Genomic DNA, 17500 nt, shown 5'->3' with positions numbered 1-17500 from the left:
CAAGAACTGACACTCAAAGAAGCAGACAAAGGAAGTGCTGTAGTCCTGATGGACGCAGAATACTGCAAAAATCTGATATTATCCATGGAAAAATCTAATTGGTCTTCAAAACGACCAAGAACTGACACTCAAAGAAGCAGAGAAAGGAAGTGCTGTAGTCCTGATGGACGCAGAATACTGCAAAAATCTGATATTATTCATGTACATGGAAAAGGCTTGACAGAAAGATAAATAGATTATATCACGAAATTTAAATGTAAAGTTTGTCATTTTTACGACCTCCCTAAAATACAGAAGAGCAAGATAATTAATGAGGCCTGCAAACAATCACCAAGCAAATACAGAAATTTCCTAGAGCCAGACAATTTAAAGACCTATTATAGCTGGCCTAGCCTGTGAAACCTACTGTCTAAGCAGCTTTCTAGACATCCTACTGAAAACTTGGCTGAAATACATCAAGCATTTCATTACATACGATCTAGATATGCTTAACCACCTACGAAAAGCAACTAATGAAGACACGTTGTTTGATTCCTTCGATGATATTAATATTTACACGAATATCTCACATGAATATTGAATACAAACCATAACATTCTGACTGGAAAAGTAACCCGAAGAATTTCTGGAATGCATATACTAGGAATTTATTATCGAAACTTTAAAATCTATACTTCAGAATAATTATTCCCTAATTGATGACACCTACGATCGTTAAAAATACGGAATTGCGAAGATGGGAAACTAATAATTGGATATTTTGAATTCGCCATATATGAAGTGTCACTGCAAAAATATGAATAGTCATTTGACCATGATATCAGAGAGAACAGGAAAAGATATCTGGATGACTGTTTTATCATTTGGGATGAGGCCATTGATAAAGTTTTGGAATTTTAGTCAATACTAAATAGTATGAACCCTAATATTTAGTTTACAATGAAATATAGCAAAGAACAGCTCCCTTTCTTAGATATTCTGATTAAAAAAAAAACCTCAACAGCCAAATTGTAACTGACATTTATAATAAATCAACGGACTCGAAGCAATATCTTCTGCTTAGCTCATGTCACCCGAACACATAAAAAGAAATATTCCCTTTAATTTAGCTAAAAAGATTTTCACAATAGTGTCTGATGGGAATACTCAGGACCTCGTCTTGAACACCCCAGGAAAACACTGAGAGACACTATCCATCATCACTTATAGATGATGGGATTAAACGTGCCAAGAAAATACGCATTAAAACACTAAGGGAAACGAAACGAAACACCACATCTCATCTCAAAATATTACTGTCTATATCAATTCACAACCCTAAAACAATGAGGCATACAGCACCATTGTACAAAATCTACCAATTTTCTCAAGGTATCCAAAAATGAACAACATTTTGAAAACACATAAAGTCATAAAATGTAAAAAGCAGAAAAAATCGCTGAACAAACTCCGACAAATTCGAAACTTTACACAGCAACCACGAAACCAATTGTTAAAAAATGTGGGTGCTCAACCTGTGGAACATGCCCCAACCTATTGGAAGGTTCGCAATTCCAATTCAAACAGGAAGAGTGGTTCACAATTAAGACCAACTTGACTTCTACATCCGAGAATTTAATTTATATTATAACTTGTTCAGGTTGTAGACAAAACTATATAGGATTCTATATAGGACAGACAAATATGTCACTTAGATAGAGAATCACACTGCATATGAAACTGTTGTGGTTCCCAAGGTAAAAAGAGATACATTCGAATGAACACATAGAGAGATGTGCAGGGAATCTCCAACCAAATTTCACAGTTTTCCCCATCTACCAATGCAAAGAAGCAATTTCTGTACAAGAACGTTAAAATAAAGAATACTTATTTACGTAAAATACAGAACACGCCTAAATATGAACGTATAACCAACTTTGGTCTCAGTATATATTTTATTTCCTGACCACATATCCATCTCACTATTTTAACTTATGAGTTTTGAATGTTTATATATCCGAAACAAAAATTGAGTAATTATTTGCCCTGCCCCGAATGATAACTATCACCAGTTACCTCCCCTTACATTTTTCTACTTGTTGATTCATTCACAAACTCTCATACAGGAACTTGGACTAAAATTTTAAGAAAATGCAAAATTACTATATTTTCAATGTCATCTTTAGCGAAAACGAAACTGGTCGGCAACCACAATCTTCTTTCATTCAAGATATATCAAAACTATGTAAACTGTACATGTTTCTTCTTTTAACATACATATACACACATACATACACATATCCATATACATATATTATTATGGCTGCCCCCTCGTTATCGAGTATGGCCATTGCACGAAGCTTAACTGTTACTGGTGCTGTGATCGAATGTGACTTTTTAGCCCCATACATATAAATATACATATAAATATATATATACACATATATATATATATATATATGTGTGTGTGTGTGTGTGTGTGTGTGACCTCGTGTGTACCGTTGGCGATTTTTTTCCTCTGCCTTCCCTTCTCTGGATCTTTCCTTCTCATCTGTTTCCGCCGAAGAGCTCTGCTCGAAACGTTAAACTCTCCTTCTTTCCTGAGCGTCCAATAATACTATATTTGTTCCACGTCCTCGCATTGTTGTGTTTTTTGTGCTTTCTTGTTTGGATTAACCTTATATATATATATATATATATATATATATATATATATAATGTTGCATCTAAGGTTACTATATCCATCCGTTATTTTGATTACCATCACCATATATATCATTTGTAACAAAAAATTATGATTGTTGTCGATGCGACTTCATTCTCCTTATATCATCCCTAACATCAATTCTTTTGTAGATATTTGCCCTTTTATTTCTGGCCTTAAAATTAAAACATAACCACCACCACCACCAACAACAACAACAACAACAATAAAATGCTGGTGAGAAACAAAACCCTTGAACAATGTTAAAACAACAGAAACCGCACAACAAACGTAAGCTCAAGGAAAATCATTCAATATGATAACAAGTAATAACTTTTATTGGTGTCATAACATTTGACATGTAGCAGAAAAACAACATCACATTAATGGCCTTTACTTGGTTTTAATATTTTAAGTGTTTTCATTTATTTTTCCTTCGCTTGTCCTCTTTACTGCATGCATCCAGATTATTCTCATTTTTCATATTTTTTCTGAAAAAAAATCTTCATTCCACTTATTAATGTTGAAATGTCACCTTTCAACCTTTCGTTTATTGTTATTACGAATCATTTGACATTCAAAAAATAAATAAATAAATGAATAAATAAATAAACAATTACAAATAGCTATTCAGCAAATTAATCTACGTGTTTGTCTAACATTACAAACTTCCACCATCAACATCACTGCTACCACCAACATCATCACCACCATCACCAAAAAACAACAACCCTAACTTCACCTCTTTGCCTCTACTACACCATCATCTACATCAGCACCATCAACAACAGCGATAACACCAATCACATGGTCACCAGCTTCTCATTTATCCCCTGAGTATAGGCATAATAATCGTGAACAGTAAAGTCAACATCTTGATACCACTTATAATCTCAGTGAGAAATTATTATTATTATTATTGTTATTATTATTATTATTATTATTATTATTATTATTATTATTATTATTATTATTATTATTATTATTATTATTATTATTACATCCTCCACCTCACTAGTTTACAAAGAGAAACCTTTTCTATACAACAGTGATATATGCACACACATGTATATACATGTATGTATATATATATATGTGTGTGTGTGTGTGTGAGTTTGTGTGTATATGTATATATATTTATATGCATATACACAGACACACACAACACACACACACACACACATATATATATATATATATATATATATAATATATATATATACATACACACCTGTATATGTATATACATATCTACATGTATATATATACATATATATATATATAATATATATATATATATATATATATATATATATATATATATATGTATAAATATACATATATGCATGTATATATATACATATATATATATACATGTATACGTGTATATGTATATATGTGTTTATGCATGCACGCGCGTATGTATCATTGTTTCCTTCTGAAAAAGTCAAACAAATACAGCGTCAGAAAATACAGCGTCGATATCTTTCGTTGTCCCTTAATACTTAATACTTAATACATTTTAGAAAGTTCAGAGACCACGTCGTGAAAAATCTGATATTCAAACAATTTCACTGGTATTCATATGAAAGATTGATATGTTTTAATATATCTGATGACATTCAATCTTGTTCGTTGCTGTAAGTCATGCCTATCAAAATATGCTTTGTTTTCTTTTGTTTATGCCATGGCTAAATGTCAGATATACTATCGATCGGATAAACTCCTCTTAAATCTATATTGATGGTAATAATAATCCTCAAGAGTACGTCATTGTTTGTGGATTGGTTTCAACTAAAATATGCGACCAGATTCTTGTTCTGCTATTAGTTGATGACACATAATTATTTTAATAACTGTCATGTGTTGGAATCTAGGTTCAACTTCTATGAACGACAAGAATGCATTATCATTATTATTATTATAATCACCCCCAGGGCACTGGGTGTGTCTCGGCAAGTAACTGTAACAAACATGCAGATGAAAAGCAAAGTATGACTATTATTATTATTAGTATTATTATTATTATTATTATTATTATTATTATTATTATTATTATTATTATTATTATTATTATTGAATGAGAGAGCAGTGCATGCCTTCGAAGTGACACTGGAGTACAAATGTACGAAGAGCAGTATACCCATCATGACTACCCGTCTGATAAGGGTACACTAGGTACATACATCACAACCATATGTGCGCGACTTAGTGATCTCATATCAAGGTAAACAGCATATGACCTTGCAGGTGGGGACCAGTTAGAATTTTCTTCTTGTCGAGTAACCCATCCTGCTCAAAAGGTCCCTGAATAAGGATTGTTTAAGGATGCTGAACGAAACACCCATGTTTCCAGAGATGAATTATTCAAACCCCAAGGAATCCGTCTCAACACATGGGTATGATGCCTCACCACTACTTCTGCTCATGATCAGAGATGCACATATCGTCAGCCACTAAGGGACATGCTCAACTGGTTATGGTCAGAAAACTAATAAGCAAATCTGTGGTATTGAGCAGAATATTTACTGAAGCCCATCTTTTATACCAAGGCAAAATAAAGTACATGATAATACTTCCAATCAGTTAAGGTCAGAAGCCACGAGAGCCACTGCCTTGGACTGCATCAGGACATTTATTATTATTATTATTATTATTATTATTATTATTATTATTATTATTATTATTATTATTATCATCATCATCATCATCATCATCATCATTATTATATATAATAATAATATAATAATAATATAATAATAATAATCACACTAACTCTGAACAGTGACAATGAATCCCTATATGCTGGTGATGTAAAAATTTCGTGTGGCATTTTCCAGGGTGACTCACTGTCACCACTCCTCTTTTGTTTATCCTTAATACCTCTCTCAAAGCTGCTCAATGACGCGCAGTACGGGTATAAAATGTTTGATAAAAATATAAATCATCTCATTTACTTTGATGATTTAAAGCTTTTTGCAAAAAATGACCAACAACTCAAGGGCTTACTAGCGATAATCAAACAATTCAGTGACGGCATCAGAATGCAATTCGGCCTCGATAAATGTGCAAAAACTACCTTTATCAAAGGAAAAATAACAGAAACATCTAACGTTAACCTTGACCAGCAGAATGTCATAAAAGAACTAGACCCAGCGGAGAGCTACAAGTACCTAGGGGTAATTGAAGGGAACGGAATAAGGCATTCAGAGATGAAGGAAAGGATCAGGAGAGAATGCTATCGAAGAGTGAGAGCAATACTCAAGACAGAGCTGAATGCAAGAAACAGGATCGAAGCGATCAATGCATTAGCCATAGCAGTCGTGACTTACAGTTTCAATATTGTTAACTGGTCAATTACTGAAATATGTCAGCTCGACAGAAAAATAAGGAAACTGTTGACAATGCATAGAATGCACCACCCTAAGCAGATACAGAACGACTCTATCTGCCAAGAAAAGAGGGAGGCCGTGGTCTTTTGCAACTGGCAATAACAATGAAGATTGCTACAATTGGCCTAGACACCTACCTGAAAAACTCTGAGGACTGGATGTTAAAACTTGTCTCAAAACATGAAAACAAGAAAGCATCATACTCAGTCACAAAACAGGCAAAGGAATATCTAAGTGAATTCCGAATACAACCAATCTCGGAATTAGAGATAGACATACAAGAAACAAGCACAGAAAAAGCTAGGCGCATGAAAACCCGTGCCAAAACTGCGGCCTTAGATATTCTAAATAATAAATGGCAAGAAAAACCTCTCTATGGCAAATACCCAAAGAGAGCGAATAATGCAGATATTGACAAAGCCCTGGCCCATCAATGGCTAATGGCCTCTGGCTTAAAATCTGAAACAGAGGGGTTTATCATAGCAGCTCAAGATCAATGCCTACCAACAAGAAACTACCAGGCCAACATATTAAAGAACGGCAGTAGCCCAACATGTCGTGTATGCCGACAACAAAATGAAACCATTGACCATGTTGTCTCCAAATGCAGTCTTCTAGCGCCTACAGAGTACCTCAATAGGCATAATAGAGCTGCACAATATATTCACTGGGTAATTTGCAAAAACCTGGATTTGCCCCATGAAAAAAACTGGTGGGAACACAATCCACCTCCAGCGCTTGAAAAGGACCACATCTCACTCCTCTGGAACTTCACCATTCAAACTGACAGGAAGATAGATGCAAATAGGCCAGACATCATATTGAAAGACTTCAGACAAAGAACATGCCTCCTCATTGAGATGACTGTCCCAATCGATATAAACGTATCTGTCAAGACCTACCAAAAACTGAGCAAATATAAAGATCTTGAAATAGAAATCAGCAAAATCTGGAACCTGAAGACTAAAACAATACCTGTTGTCATAGGTGCCCTGGGAGTGATAGCGAAAGGGACTAATTGCTACCTAACTCAGATACCAGGAAACCCCAAAATGGCAGAAATTCAAAAGATAGTGCTCATGGGAACTGCTCATATCCTACGCAAAATACTCTCTATGTAATCCCAAGGTTTAAAACAGACCTTTTTTTTTTTTTAATTGTTCACTAGTACACCAAGAAAGGAAAAAAAAACAAATATGTGGTACAGAACTTCAAACCTGTTGTCTCTTGAGGTCTCTGGGTGAGACTTGGAGCCAACTTGTACAGACATAAAGCAAAAGTCAAACATAGAATAATAATAATAATACGGAGACTTAATTGAGAAATAAAGCAAACTATGCTGTATTATAAATATGGCATGCCCAACTGACAACAAGATATGCGATAAAGAGGAAAGAAAAGGCAAAAGATATGACGTGTTAGCTTGGGAAGTTAAGCAGTTATGGTCAATGAAAAAGGTAGTAGTAGTACCATTAATTGTCGGAGCCCTGGGGACAGTGAGCAAAAATCTCGAGAAGTACGTGGAACAAATAGGGGCTGCAATAAGGGTGGGACACTAGCAGAAAACAGCACTGCTTGGAACCGCTCGAATACTCCGGAAGGGCCTCGAAAAATAAGAGGTATTACCTTCGGTCACTGGTAGTGAACAGCTGACACTGTAATTCATCTCAAGCGTTAGAAGCTGTGTAAAGGCAATAAAAACAACAACAACAACAATAATAATAATAATAATAATAATAATAATAATAATAATAATAATAATAATAATGATAATGATAATGATAATGATAATAATAATAATAATAATAATAATAATAATAATAATAATAATAATAATAATAATAATAATAATAATAATAATAACTACCTAGCTGATTGCTACCTAGCTCAGATACCATGATACCAACAGAAGCTGATTTCCTAGCTCAGATATCAGGAGACCCCAAAATGTCAGAAATTCAAAAGAGAGTGGTCATGGGAACTGCCCATATCTTACGGTAAATACTGCTTATGTAATCTCAAATTTTAAAACTAACTCAGTTACTTACATTATTTACATTTGACGGATATTTGTAGTTAGCAGCTTGTTTATGGTTAGCATAAAGTTTCGGCTGATATACCCTCCAGCCTTCATCAGGTGTCTTGGAGAAATTTTGAACCTGGTTTCTCATTCCTAAGGTAATTTTCGATGTTATTATTAGCTGCACAGCTCAACACCTTGTTAAATGCCGACTGAGTGACACCAGAGTGGATGACAATGCGTAGGACAGAGCTGTGCTTGCAAAACATCGCTAAAGGCAATACGATAGACAATTAGAGGCCGACATCCTGCTTACGACTTATGTTGAAATTATTGCCTGGAATAGTCGCAGAGTCAATGTACGAACATTTGGAAAGAGAAATTGAGTCCAGCCACATGAGCAAGCATCAACTCCCGATAGACAAAACTGTACTTAGAGACTGCAAGAGGAGGAAGACTAATTCAGCCATGTCATAGATCGCTTATCGTAAGGCATAGGATGTGATCCCAGATTCTTGGATTATGGAATGTATGAACCTATTTGGTATTGCATCGAATGTTGAGCTAATGCTTGGAAAAAGTATGGCGAAGTGGTGGACGGAACTGACAGCATATGGAAGAAGTTTAGGGAAATAGAAATCAGGAGGGGCATCTTCCAAGGGGTCTGCCTGTCCCCACTGACCTTTGTACTGTGCATGATACCACTAACAATGATTCTGAGGAAACCAAAGACTTGGTATATATTGAAAAGCCCCCGGTTAAAATTCAACCACTTGTTATACATAGAAAACCTCAAATTTTATGGTAAAGATGAATTACAAGTCAGTTCCCTCGTTGACACAGTGTATACTATCAAACATTAGTAGTTCGAACTGAAAATGCGTGGTGAGTTGGGCTTCAACAGAAGCAACATCAAATGTATGGACGGGCTAGCGATACCATCGGGGCGAGGTTATGAAGCAGATAGAAGAGATAGGCTATAAGTACTTGGGAATATTGGAAATGAATAAATTGATGGAGAAAGAAATTACAGAGAAAGTTAATGTGGGGTACATGCGCATACTGATACTGATCTTTAAGTTAAAATTAAATGAATGGAATAAGATTGAAGCTATCAACACCTGGGCGGCTTCATTCCTTGGGTATGGAGCAGAGGTAATCACATGGACAGTAGACGAACTAAACTGCTTAGACAGAAATACAAGGAAGTTGCTGACTAGATATGGGATACATACAGAGAGACTGTATGTACCAAGAAAAAGGCGGGAAGAGGACCGATTGGATGCGAACACTGCGTTAGAGCAGAAGAAAACAACATAGCATGGTATGTAAAATATGCCACAGAACAGCTATTACTGAAAATAAGAGGGTCAGGCTTGTGAAGGATGGAAGCTTGCAAAGATAAAGCACTGTACAAGAATTTGAGAATGAATGAAACTGAAAATAGTTGGATAAAGAAAAGAATACATGGACAATCTCATAGGGATGTTCAAGGCAAGACAGACTGAGAAGAAAAGATGGCTATGGATGACTAAAAGTGATTTAAAACCGTAAACAGATGCTCTAATCTGTGTTGCCCAAGAGCGAGCATTAAGAACAAACCACAGAATAGACAACATATTTGAAAGTGATAAGTGCAGAATTTGTGGATAAAACGGTGAAGCGTATGGCATATTATTAGTCAATGTACGCCACTAGACCAGAAATAATATAAGAGACGTCATGCCAATATAGCAACGATTGTCCATTGGATACTTTACAACAAGTATAGACTTGACAGAACAAAAACGTAGTACGAACATAAACCCGAAGGCATAATCGAAAATGATAACGCAAAAATCCTATGGGATTTTATGATTCAGTACGACCATGAGATAGAGAATAGGAAACCAGACGTAGTGTTAATAGTGAACGAAAGCAAACAATACTGGATCATAGATATAGCATGCCCAGCTGACAACAATGTATGCGATAAGGAAGAAAGAAAATCGATAGATATGAGAGGTTAGCTTGGGAGATTAAGCAGTTGTGGTCGATGAAAAGGTGATAGTAGTACCAATAATTGTCGGAGCCCTATGAACAATGAGCAAAAATCTTGAGAAGTACATGGAACAAATAGGGGCTGCAATAAGGGTGGAGTACTTGTAGAAAACCGCACTGCTTCGAACCGCTTGAATACTCCGGATGGCGCCCGAAAAATAAGGGTGTTACCTTAGTTCACAGTGAACAGCTGACACCGCAGTACATCTCTAGCGTTAGAAGCTATGCAAAGACAATAAAATAATAATATAATAATAATAATAATAATAATAATAATAATAATAAAACCATGGAAATCCCATGCAAAATTGATGTCTTGCAAAAAGCAACCTTATTGGGCACAGCGCACATCACTGTGTTACGAAGGAATAATAATAATAATAATAATAATAAATAATAATAATATAATAATAATAATAATAATAATAATCCTTTTTACTGGAGGTACAGGCCTGGAAATTTTGAGAGAGAGAGAGAGAGGGGGGTATTGTTTAATTTATTGCTAAAAAAAGTTTAAAGGCAAATTTTCTGCAAAATTTGGAAAAAATTAAACATTTAAAATTTAATTCAAACTGCTGTAGAAAGATATAAAAGCAATTTAATATTTAAATTAAAATAGTTAAATAATTGTAGGGTAGGAGGAGAATTCATGGTTAACCAATAATTACTACCGGCCTGATGAGTGCGTGTAATGTAAATTTTTAATTAATAGAGGCGCTAAATGCAGTTTTATGAGTGGACAGATTGTGAAGGAAGAGATGGCGGTGGGAAAAGAAAAACGAAAACGACAGAGAGATAGAAAGATGGAGAAGTGAAAGGTTGGTCGTTAATAAAGAAATATCGGTGATTGTGTGAGGTAAGATGAAAAGAAGGGAGTCGAAGAGACAGAAGTGAGGAAAGGAGTAATAGCAGAAATTAGGGTGCGGGTTTGCTGTGGTGTCAGGCTGAAGGGAGAGGGAACAGGAAGTAGAAAGGATGATAGAGAAATGGTTGGAGTAAAGGATTCAGAGCTAATGTGGACGAGCTTAAAAGCTGATAGCAAAGAGTAGAACACACGGGTGATGAATGGCGAATATTGATAGGAAGTCAGGTGAGAATGGGAACTGAAAGGTGAGGTGGGAGAAATTTCAAGGATGAGGTATTATTATAAATTTGGTGGTGCCTGTTAAAGGAATGTGCTGTCGATGGACAGGAGAGATGGTCGGCAAGGTAGAAAACTGAAAGCATCGGAGTATTTGTTTTGAATCTCTATTCTTAAAGTTCAAATCATGCTCAAGTCGATATAAAAGTGACAATCGAATACTGCGGATTGACGGATATGCAAGACTACAAGACTAGATGCCTTGATATATATATTCCACTATAAGGCGGCGAGCTGGCAGAAACGATAACACGCCGGGCGAAATGCTTAACAGTATTTCGTTTGTCCTTACGTTCCGAGTTTAAATTCTGCCGAGGTCGACTTTGCCTTTCATCTTTTGGGGGTCGATTAGATAAGTACCACTTACGCACTGGGGTCGATATAATCGACAATCCGTTTGTCTGTCATTGTTTCTCCCCTCTGTGGACAGTAAAAAACATAAGATATATAGAAACAAACACGTATATACTGTTATTACCCATTTTTGTCTCGGATTTCATTTAACGTTTCGATACGAAACGTTGTAGGAAAAGCTCAGTGCTGGCTATAATTCACAAAGAAATAACCTTAACAAAATTATGATTTATTTAGGAACTTTCTCTAAGAATATATAATAGGTAATAAGTGGGTTTAAATAAAGTAAAGCGATCAATTAAAATTAATGCTAATGGATATTTAAAGTGGTTCATAATGAGCATCTCAATGTATACTGTAAATCGAAATTATGGTACTCTAGGATTAGTGTTATCTTATTTTCAAACATCTTCTCTAGACTGGGAGGTGTTTTTTCATCGAAAACAGAGTTTTAATGCTCTATTCTCCTGAAACTCTGCCCCTTCCTCCGAAACTTAGAGTTTGCACTAACCATATTTACTCAACTTTTCTGTTTACTAATTTACTCTTTCTCTAAATATTCTATTCCTATCTTGCCTCAGACTCTCTCCTCACATAGCTGTCAAACGTCTACGCTACCATTCATATTTTACGCCTTTTTCTCACTGATGAATAAAAAATTTAAGCACCTACAAAATGTGTCACCGACATCACATTAATCATGAAACACACCTACACACAAACAGAGTTTCCTTACACAGCTGTTTTTTCCTTTCTCATACGCTTTCCTTATCTCCATTTTTTTGTTTGTTTGATTCCTTCTTCATAAGCTCTTTATGCATTTTTTAAAGCTAGATATTTAAAGATGTCGAAACGTAAAAAGTGCGAAACTGTAAACAGTATATTCTCCTTCACTTCATGTTATTTACAAGATAGATTTTTAAATGTGCGCATGCACACAGACACACACATCCACAAACACACACACACACACACACACACATACACACATACACACACCAATACACACACATATATAAATTATTTTTATATATAACTTTTCATAAAAAAACAAATATTAACATCTGACTCTTGATGTTTGTGTGTACCTACGTGTGTGTGTATGCTTCTGAGTGTACCTCCGTGTGTGTGTGTTTGTGTGTGTACCTGCGTATGTGCCTGTTTGTGTGTGTACCTGCGTGTGTGTGTTTGTGTGTGTACCTGCGTGTGTGTGTGTGTTTGTGTGTGCACCTCTGTGTGTGTGTGTGTGTTTGTGTGTGTACCTGTATCTGTGTGTTTGTGTGAGTGTTTGTGTGTGTGTGTGTGTTAGTGTGTGTGTGTGTGTGTGTGTGTGTGTGTGTGTGTGTGTGTGATATCAGTACATTGAATAACTATACGATGAATAAGTGTATAAAACTTTGTAAGGTATAATCGATGCTGTTTAGCTGCCTGCCAACTCTGAATGAGCAGAATTATGTTCAAAGATATTCCAGCCTGTAATACCGGTATTTTAATTTATAAAGAATACCATTATAGAACGCCATACATACATGCGACCATAAACGCATTATACGAAATTCATGTACACGAAGGGAGGTGGGCTGAAAAGTTTCTGGCTTTGGGAATAAAAATAAATACAGGAGGATCAGTTAATTATGATTTAATCCAACATACTCCCCTCTCAAATTTACACAATTATTTCAGCAGTACTTTATTTTTATAAGCCCTTCAATACGGTCTTTCGTAATACTCTTAACGCCCGGAATTTTTCACCACGCTCCCGCACATGCTCCTGTATGTACATATATATATATATATATATATAATATTAAATTAGATATAAAACCACTATTAGGCAAATTATACAATGAAAAACTAGATGTAAATATAGTAGATGTAAATACCTAGATGTAAATATACATAGTCAATAGTACATCATATTACTTCATAATAGTTTCCAAAGTGTCATTAAAGTTAGTATCATTATCGTTGTCAATATAATGACGATATATTGAAGTAATATAATGTACTATTGACTATGTATATTTACATCTAGGTATTAATTTGTGTATCTTTATTATCACAATATTAAGTCGAAAAACTGAGACATTGGGTGTGGAACACATATATATGTTTACTAATTTATATTTTTTATTAATATCATTATGTATATGTATATTTTTTATGTGTATAGGAGTGTGAGTATATGCACTCATATGCATATATATATATGTTGCATTGTGGGTACACACCCACACCCATATGGGTATATGTGTAGACTGTGTTATATTACATAATCTCCGAAGAGGCCTTGTGATATTTTTGTTAATGTCACATTTATATCTATATATTGACCAACCATAAAGGGCTAATATTGGTAAAATGAGACAAAATTATCGACATGGCCGAAACAGCTGTAAGATCTAATGTATACTTATATTTATATTTACTTGTATTTATATTCTTTTTTATATATATTCTAATTATTATACAACATCACTCTTTTATGTACACTTTTACATGTACATTCTTTTATGTACACTGATTTGTTCTGCTTTTGCTTTTTATATTTAACCCTACAGTCTCTTATGTGGTGGTTTAATAAGGTATGTGATTGAGTATTATCTGGTAATTGATATTTGATTTAGATGTATTTCTCCATTTTCTTATCTTGTATTAGTAATTTGTGGTAAATCACTTTACCTTTGCCCATATAATACAGTAAATGAATTGATTGCATCGCAATCATTAACATTTATGTATTAACTTTGTTGGGTACTTCCCTAGCAGTATATTGAATATACGTTATCCCATAGAGGGTTGCATTTACAACCCCTATCTCAATTTGTATATATATATATATATATATATATATATATATATATATATATATTAACATTGTCCCGAGGGAGATCAAAGAGGAAAAAGATCCCATCAACTTCAAACAGAGTCTGGATAGATTCCTTCAAAGAATACCAGATAAGCCACCCATAATTGGATACAACTCACCCGACAAGAACTCACTACTTGAACAAAACTTGACTTAAACAGGATTCGAATAATCCTATCAGGTGGTGCTATTAAGTTAGACATGGCCTGGACCAATCTCTGGTCGAAACATATCTAAGTTTTATCTAAGTTTTATATATATATATGCATGTATGTATGTAATTATGTCTGTGTTTGTCCCCCTAAGCTCGCGGTTCGGCAAATGAGGCCGTTATAAGTACTAGGCTTACAAAGATTAAGTCTATATTCTATATAAAGATATATATATGTATGTGTTTGGAAAAGGGTTGGAGGTATACTTGATGCCTTAACAGGCGGGCCAGGTACTGCGACTGGGTCTCAAAATCCTGATATATATATATATATATTATGCACATTATAATATATATATATATATATATGTCTGTGTATGTGTATATATTCATACATATATACATATATATATATATATAATTTGCTAAGCTTTGGGCCATTATAGGCCCAACCCATATCTAACTTAAAAGCACCAACTGCTGAAGTCTTTTAGTCATATCTCGGGCACAATGGCTCGTGACTGCGTGTGTATCGTTGGCGATTTTGTTTCTCCGTCTTCCCTTTTTGGGACTTTTTCTGTATTTCTGATGAGAAGCTCCGCTCAAAACGTGCAATGATCTTTCTTTTCTATCCTTTCCTGAGTGTCCAATAAGACTGCTTATTCCACGTGCTTATTTCTCGCGATGTTTTTTCGTTCTTGTTCATGTTTGGATGAACTATATATATGTGTGTATATATATATATATATATATATATATATAAATATATATATATACATATAAAACTTAGCCAGTATTTTGGCCAGTATTGGCCCAGGCCATGTGTATTAAGTTAGCACCACCTGGCTAGAGAAATATGGAACGCTTCACGAATTTGCGCGTCATTCTCCCGCAGGGGCCATGTTATTCTTCTCTGTATCGTTCCAATTTTTAGTATATGTACTTTCGAAGCAAGTACCTAGTATATATATATATATATATATATATTATATATATATATATATATATATATATATATATATATATATATATACAAGCCGATGTACCCGGTAGTTCCTGGGCGTAAAGATGTTCTATTGAAATGCTTTATTTCTCTGATATAAGAAATAAATTTCGTTATAACTGCCAAAAAAGATTATTTTCTATCACGAAAAAGTACATAAAACTGTCAGCTGGAGGAAGGAGAGATTGTTGAATGTTGGTGAGAAAGCTTTTCGAAGGTTGGCGACAAAGATTGTCTGAAGTTGGTGAGAGAGTTTATCGGAGGTTGGCGAGAGGCAAAGAGATTATTCTTCTTAGCGAAGGAATCTGGGAAATGTATAACTTGTCATTCACAGAAAAGCTATTGTCTTGCCGTGAAAATACGCTGTTAAAGTGTTAAGTGGAATTTGGCAATCGAAGATCGAATCCACGCTATGCGTGCATGAAGCCACTACAAATACGTTCATGGAAAATGTGTAAATGTAAAAATGCAGAATTATCGGAGTAATGATCATTTAAAAAAAGTATGTATGTATAGAAATGTATGAAGGTGAGTAATGAAATGCAGAATGATGTTGGCTGATCGTGAGAATCAGATATTGATCGTTTCGCAAAAATCTGCAGGTGGTATTGGTTCTTTCCCTTGGGTTGTTTAAATATAATATTAGTAATATGTAGAAGATAGAAGGATCCATTGCAAGGGCACTATTATCAATTGTTTTTTCAACAATCTAAGCATGTCACGAGCTTTCCAGACATGAGTCCTACTCACGTGTGAAATAAAGTATAAAAGTGATATTGTCTGCAAAAATTAGAAATAGGACACACAAAAAATCAATATTCAAAGTAATCGAACATAAACAATGAAATGGGTTATTTCCCCTAAGCGTTTAAAAATATTGTACAAATACTATGGGTTATTTCTCTTGGGTGTTTAAAAAATTAGTTATATGACGTAGATATGAAGGTCCCTTCCAGGGCCGTATTATCAATTTTTTCAACAATCTAAGTATGTCACGAGTTTTCCAGAAATTAGTTCTACTCACTTGGCAAGTTTCATCAAAATCAATAAAACGATGTAGGAGTTAGCTAAATACGCTACAAACAAACGCACACCGATTTTCAACATATATAGTAGATATATATTCATATATATTCGTTATGTACAATAAAAGCAGTATTAGTTTAAAATGGCAATCCATGTATAATACTTCAAACAAGTACATCGGGGAAAGCTTGAATAAGGAATATATATATGTTAAAAATTATATGGTACATTCTATGTACCATTTCAATATCTCATACTTTTCTTCTTTTTATCGGTGCCTGATATTGTGTCCACTTACAACAGTTGTACTGCTTCAATATGTCGATTTTGACATGGCTACCTTATTTCCTTTTTTTTTATTACGTAATATTAGTTTGCTGATATATTTCCATATCGACATGCTGTCAATGCAGGAATAACATTGACTCTGCGGCTTCATTTGTGGCTTCAATATCTCTACAATTTTTACTTGATAGTTCTATTTTTAATTGCAATGACACATTGAATGATGTGAAACACCGGATATTGTTGAAAGAAATAGTTTAATTTCAGCGAACATAAAACTAACCGTCATACAATCATATCAATAACATTAACCACTCAGGCATATTTTTGATAACAGCCATTTTGTGTGTACAGAGTGTTTTATTACTTCACAAATACAATGTTGCAGAACTACGTACAAGGATTGATAATTCAGTTGATGGAGAATCGTGCAGTGAGGCTGATTCTGGTAGTTTGTTATCAGCATTTCAGATCCTAAATGAATTTTTATTGAGAATGTAATACATGTATTCATTGTTTCTGATTGAGAACTAGTG

At 34.5% G+C, this 17500-nt stretch overlaps 1 long non-coding RNA gene and 1 other non-coding gene across 2 annotated transcripts in view; one reads left to right on the top strand and one right to left on the bottom strand.

Moving 5' to 3' along the window:
- The first annotated feature begins 7994 nt into the window (after positions 1 to 7994).
- The window catches only part of LOC118763218, a 21285-nt gene continuing 11779 nt past the window's right edge, over positions 7995 to 17500 (top strand). The window contains exons 1-3 of the long non-coding RNA XR_004998968.1: positions 7995 to 8114; positions 14290 to 14295; positions 16026 to 16031. This is a non-coding gene — a long non-coding RNA (uncharacterized LOC118763218). The remainder of the gene's footprint in view (positions 8115 to 14289; positions 14296 to 16025; positions 16032 to 17500) is intronic.
- Positions 15501 to 15608, bottom strand: LOC115211352. Its single transcript, XR_003881620.1, has one exon. It is a non-coding gene; the product is annotated as a U6 spliceosomal RNA (small nuclear RNA).

This window comes from Octopus sinensis, linkage group LG4 (assembly GCF_006345805.1).
Source record: "Octopus sinensis linkage group LG4, ASM634580v1, whole genome shotgun sequence".
NCBI lineage: Eukaryota > Metazoa > Mollusca > Cephalopoda > Octopoda > Octopodidae > Octopus > Octopus sinensis.
This window is presented reverse-complemented; position numbering and strand designations above follow the sequence as displayed.